The 6,530-nt window shown below is 37.0% G+C and overlaps 1 pseudogene; it reads right to left on the reverse strand.

Annotated features, from left to right (window-relative positions):
• Positions 1-4,051: 4,051 nt before the first annotated feature.
• On the reverse strand, positions 4,052-5,273 carry LOC111147130 (annotated as a pseudogene).
• Between the last annotated feature and the right edge of the window lie 1,257 nt (positions 5,274-6,530).

A 6,530-nucleotide genomic window follows, 5' to 3' on the forward strand; every position in this document is an offset into this window, starting at 1 on the left:
TCTGACTGCCTCTCTGCCTACTTGTAATCTCTGTCAAATAAATAAAATCTTAAAAAAAAAACTTAAAAAAAAAAAAAGAAAATACGTTTTGACATGGAAAAAGTGTGTCACAGTAGAAAATAAAGTACAAATTAAATTAATTTACATTAAATTATGTGTTTAAATCACTTTTTTGTACTTTAATTTACATATGCACCCATTTTTTTTTAAAGATTTTATTTATTTACTTGACAGACAGAGATCACAAGTCAGCAGAGAGGCAGGCAGAGAGAGAGGAGGAAGCAGGCTCCCCGCTGAGCAGAGAGCCTGATGTGCGGCTGGATCCCAAGACCCTGGGATCATGACCTGAGCTGAAGGCAGAGGCCTTAACCCACAGAGCCACCCAGGTGCCCCTTTATGCACCCATTTTTAATGTACAACTTGATGAATTTGGACAAATATATAGCTCCATGTACTGACCATCCCAAGCACTGTATTTCTATCACCCGGAAAGTTTCTTCATGCCCTTTTGCAATCTTCCCCCAAACCTCTCCCTAGGCAACCATGGTTCTGATTTAAATCACTATTGATTCATTTTGCCTGCTGTAAAACTTCATATAATAGAATCATACTCACATCCTTTGGTTGTCATCCCAAATCTCGGAGTTTAAATTCTAAGACTAAAATCTATAAGAAGAATAAAACAGGGAAAATATCAAGCCAGACCCTGTATTGAAAGAAGATATAATAAAGCAATATCATTAAATTCAGCAGTGGGCCTTGGGATATTAGTCAATACAATACCCCACATTTCATTATTTTTCATACAGCATTCTGTATTTTATTATGCATTTGTGAATTATATGAACAGAATATACTTTTAAGAACTTTTACTTTATTGTATCACTTTCTATGATTTCTTCAATTAATCAGAAACATCTGTGTGTTTCCTAAACAACTGTTATTATTTACCTTAAGAATTCTGTAGTTTGTATAAAAAAACTTGATTTCTCTTTTCATGTTCACTGATTAAGGACAAAACCCTAACCCACTCCTGGGAAAGGTATAGGATTTATGGTTCCTATTTTTGTGATAAGCTCATTTCTAGCTCCATTTTATGTCTTTATGTCTTTGTTGAATTTCTGTAGTCTATTTTCTTCGAGTCACCTGGTTCTTCAAAGTGTATTTTACTGTGCACTGACTTTGGTCAATTAATTAGATCAGTTAAGCTAAAGACCTAAGTTTTATTTTCAAACTTGCATAAAATTTCTAATCATTTAAGAATTAGTTCAGAGGACCACCCCAAATTATTGTCTTAACCTCAAAATTCCTCTTTTAAAAAATGAAATATCATTTGATGCATAATTTTGGCATGGAGCAATCTCCTTTAGAAACTCACTGGCAATTTAGGAAGTACTAAAATCGGGTAAATTTGATAATTGTTGGATATGACCCTTTGCTGTTAGTGTTTATGTGCACTGCATTTCCCAGAAGCAAAGTCCAAATCCTACCAGATGTTATAGCAACTCTGTCTTAGCCCATTACTCTAATTAATCTAGGCTTATTATCAAGGCTTCCAACTTGCAAATAGAAAGTCAAAGAAGATATAGAATTAGTGAACTTTCTGAGATTAATTAGGAGGAAAAGAAGCCTCCAAACATTTCTGATATAGTAAATTCTTTGATCTATAACAATACCATGTACATTCCCAACACACATCTGAAATAAAAGCTTGAAGGCATAAAAAATGTGCTCATAATAGAAATTATGGCTGAAGCTAGCCAGATGCCTTTTCCTTGTAATAAATTGCTAAGTTATACTACACACATATGGCTTTTAGTTATCCAAATATTATTAAAACATAAAAATTACAACTCTTTTCTCTATTGAGACTAAAAACGCTAACAAGTTTCTTGCCATAAGGAAGAAACAAGTTCCTAATATCGAAAATATAAATATTTTACGCATGTAGCTTAATCACCTCAAAGACAGGAGGAATGCAGTTGAAGAGTTGCATTGGGGGACTCCTGGGTGGCTCAGTGGGTTAAAGCCTCTGCCTTCAGCTCAGGTCATGATCCCAGAGTCCTGGGATTGAGCCCCATATCGGGCTCTCTGCTCAGCAGGGAGCCTGCTTCCCTTTCTCTCTCTGCCTGCCTCTCTGCCTACTTGTGATCTCTGTCTGTCAGATAAATAAATAAAATCTTTAAAAAAAAAAAAAAGAGTTTACATTAGGTAGTACTTCAGAGTAAACACTTGCTTCATAACATGAAAGCAAATTCATACATTTAAAGGAAACATAAGAAGACGACAAATCTAAGTTGACATTGTGCATTCTTGAATTTACGATAATTATGCTTTCGGCCTTAAATTGCAAAATTGTAAACGCATAAAGTAAAAACTTCCGAAATTCAAGTAGACTTATATTTTAAGGTTAAAAACAAGGTGGGGCGCCAGAGTGGCTCTGTTGGTTCAGCAGCTGACTCATGATTTCAGCTCGAGTCATGATCTCGGCTCAGGTCATGATCTCACATCATGAGATTCAGCCCCAGGTAGGGCTCTGCGCTCATCATTGAGTCTGTGTAAGAGTCTCTCTCTCCTTCTCCCTTTGCCCCTTTCCCTCACTCGTTCTCTCTCTCTCAAATAAATAAATAAATAAATAATAAATCTTTAAAGATAAAAACAAGGGTATTATATATTTTTGGATTGTTTCTGACCCTCTGAGTGGAAAACAGTCTTCTATGCCAAAATTAAATAAATCAAAGAAATTCTCTCTAATGTAGGTTGGTTACCACAAGAGTTAAGATTCCTAAGTAGCCCACTAAAAGTAACTTCTAGGGAGTTAAATTAAGGATAAGCTCCAACATGGCAAATGTTTGACAAGGATATTTTGCCATATCCTGTCAGTTCTAAGAAATACTGGAAGTTTGGCTTTCAGGGCATTTTATTCTACCAGGCAGCTAAACTCAAAGTTTGCATCTCATACCTGTTCTATAAGCACATTTCAGGCCAATCACCTGACTTCATACTAATTTATTGTTTTAGAAATAAGATTAACTTTACTGGCACTTATAAAATTGTATACTACAGACCTCCCGAATAAGAATTGTATTGGAATCTTGTTAAAAATGCATATTCCTGAATGCCACCATATCTCTATCACATCAGAATATAAATTATAGAGGTCAAAGAGAGTGCATTTTTAATCAACTTTGTATTCAATACATATGCAACAAACCAAATTACCAGGTTAATAATATAAGATATAAGAACAGAAGGGATAGGATCTGATGAAAATTTCAGATCCTTTTGCCTTCCAGGTATTTCTGGACCTTCACTTTGATGTGGGAAGAAGGCAAGGGCATCTGAGAGACTCCAGTACCCTGAGTGGGACTTCTGTTTTATTTTAACTCATTTGTAGTTATCAGTATCTGAAAATATATATTTTATTTCTTATTGCTCTCACTAACAATTATGAGCAGAGGTGGAGGGAACAGTTGTCAATAAGTATTTTATGAATGAGCAAATGAATTAAATGTCTGCATGTAACATTATCCTTTATATATCTCCATGAAGTTACCAGGCATTTATGATGAATTCTATAGCCCCCTGACTGTGAAGATGACTTCAGTTCCTCAATAACTGAGAGGATAGATTCCAGCCTTATAGAAGCAGAAGAATTTTTTTTCAGTCTTTGATACTGGAATGCCCTTCCCCACTACCTCTTACCCCCAGTTTAATAAATGATAATCTTATAAATAACCTCTCAGCCTTCAATCATCTTCTCTTCTGTGAAAAGTTCCTGGTGCTTTTAGACATCATTAATAAAATTTCAGCAGTCATTCTTAATAAAAATCCCATAACCAAAATAAAAATGTAATAATGACATAAAAATGATAATCTAACAATAATATTCACATTGTTAATGTTTGATCATTAGCTGTAAAATCAAGAACCTATCACTGACACCCATTGATTTTTTTTTTTTTTTTCTTATTTCAGTGTTCAGTTTCTTTACTAACTCTCATCTCTCTAAAGGGCAGGTGCAGACATCTGGGTCAATGGCAAGTAATGGTCACTTAAAGATACTGCTCTGATTGGAGACTTTGCTCACATGCTGGAAGGTCCCCTCCCAGGGAAAGTACTCTCAAACAATTCTCTGGGTCTCCTTGCTTCCAGGATCTAGTTCACAGCCTTGGAAGACTTAGACTCCCAAAATGGAGTGACTACTCTTAGTTCCAAAGAGGAAGACACTTATAAAGGCATTCTTCCTTAGCTTGTCCAGTCACTGGAACATTCCATCGATGAGGTCACAACCATGAAGTTCTAAGTGAGCTCTTCAAAGAAGGAGTACTTGGAGTATCATAGGGACCAGCCATCCTTATCAAACTACAGCAGCACCACAGAAAGGGTGTCCTTGTTGGAGCATTTGCACATAAAGCCATTCAACACAAAGGTCATCTTGGTCAGGTGAGTAAAGGAGTCCTTGGCCTTCGACTTAGCAGGCAGTACCTGCTCATCTTCATCCATCTCCTCAGCAACAGGGACAGTCCTCTTTACACTCTGGCTGGGGATTCTGCTTTTCTCCGGTGAAACTTTCACTTTCTGTGAGGTATCCATTTTAGGCTACATGTCTGCAAACATTTTAACATCAAACTGGGCTATCTTCTCACCTTCTGGGAAAGAGTTTCACCTTTCCCCGAACAGTCTGGAAGTGGGACTAGTCAATGCATATAAGGAACCAGTGATTAATATTGGGGGAGGTCTGGTTGAGAGAAAGCCCCAGGACTTGTTGATGGAGCCACTGCAGGGTTCAGACAACTGTGATGTTAGCCAACGTCATGTGTTCTCCATCAAAAAAGTCCTCGTTTTTAAGTGAGCACCCAACAGCCCCAAAAGTTACCCCACCTCCTCATTCCCATGCTCTGCATCTGCTTGTTGTGGCACATTATGCCCAAGGTGGGCAGGTACTGACTGGCTGGCGACACTATGCTGCTATCAACAAAGTTCACCTAATGTGTCACCTGTTGTTTCTAGAGTACATCCTGGCAGCTCCTCGTTGCTTACAGGGTAGGCAGTGACATTGCTCTCAAATACATGGGATCCATGGTTACCTTAAAGTGCTGGAAACTTGCTGGAAATTTATGGAGAAATTTAGGGGTGTAGTTGGTTTGGGCAAAGTGGAAGTGGGGAGCTACGGACAACATGCCAACCTGAACCCCACCATACTGAGCTGCAATGAGGGCCTTGAAGTTCTTCTAATTTTCAGGATATGCGTATAGGATTCCAGCCACCATGGTGATTGCACAGAGAAAGGGCCACTGATTCTTCACTAGCAGCTTTTGATTTATCCTTACATCTGCATTCCAGCCATCACTGCCATTCCATTCTCTTGTTCTTTTGACAGCATCATTGCAAATGATACCTAATTGATCACCCATCTAGCTCATCTTCAGTCTTGTGTATTCCCAGAATACTTTTTTGAAAATCCATATCTAAGTGTGATACATATCCACTTAAAACATTTCTATGTTTCCATATTACTCATTGGATAAAATTCATAATCTTTTGATTAATGTAGAAGATCTCCACTATCTGGTCCTTAATTTTTACTGCAAATGATTCCTGACAATTTCTGAACTTTACCTCCTCTGCCAGACAAAACTATTTATGGTTTCTCAAAGGTATAAAAATGTTTTCTGTTTCTGTACCTTGGCATATGTTCTCTCATTTTGAAAAGCTCTTCTGCCTACTTAAGGACCTGGAAAATGGCTACTCAACTCTAACTCAAGTAGATTGTCTGTATGAAAATGTCTCTGACTTCCCAGTGTTTGTCATTTATTACCTCCTTGTATTTTCCTTCTATGTTTTACAAGCTCTTATCATAGGCACTCTTTACATTGTTCTGAAGCCATTTTTTATGAGAAATAAGTTGATCATTTTGAGCTTCTTTACTATTAACTTCTAAAGAAAAATCTAAACAGACATATTTTTAATCACTTGACACCCCACCCCTACTCTCAAAGCCATAGAAAACTAAATAATAGGATGATTTCCAGATCCATGGTTTCCTGGTCAATCCACTGAACAGAAAACACAGATCAACTAGGTGATCATATTTTATCTTTCAGGAACTTGAACTGGAAAACGTAGGAGCAATAAAGTAGCTTTTAGCAGAAAATAAATCTAGAAAGGCCCTCTCAAGGAAACCCTGAAATACTTTATGTCAGGTAAGGCGAAGAACAAGATTCATGCTGGAGTTATGAGGAAAGGAATAGTTAGGAGTAAATAGGAACTATATGGCAAATCAAGTATCTGTGCACAATGGAAAACAAGACAAAGTAAACTAGTAGCAAAAGGGCGGAATGATAAAAATTTGGAGGATCATGAATCGTTTTAGAACAGAACCCATAATCATTAATAATTCTGTCTAATCTACAGCTTATGTACTGCCTGAGATCCCACCCCCTGCAAGGAAAAAAAAAAAAAGTAGGTTTCTAAATTCTCTTATTGCTCTGCAATATTATAATTTCTATCTATTCATGGCCTAATTA

This window comes from Enhydra lutris, unplaced genomic scaffold (assembly GCF_002288905.1).
Source record: "Enhydra lutris kenyoni isolate GAN:26980312 unplaced genomic scaffold, ASM228890v2 scaffoldscaffold15, whole genome shotgun sequence".
Taxonomy (NCBI): Eukaryota; Metazoa; Chordata; class Mammalia; order Carnivora; family Mustelidae; genus Enhydra; species Enhydra lutris.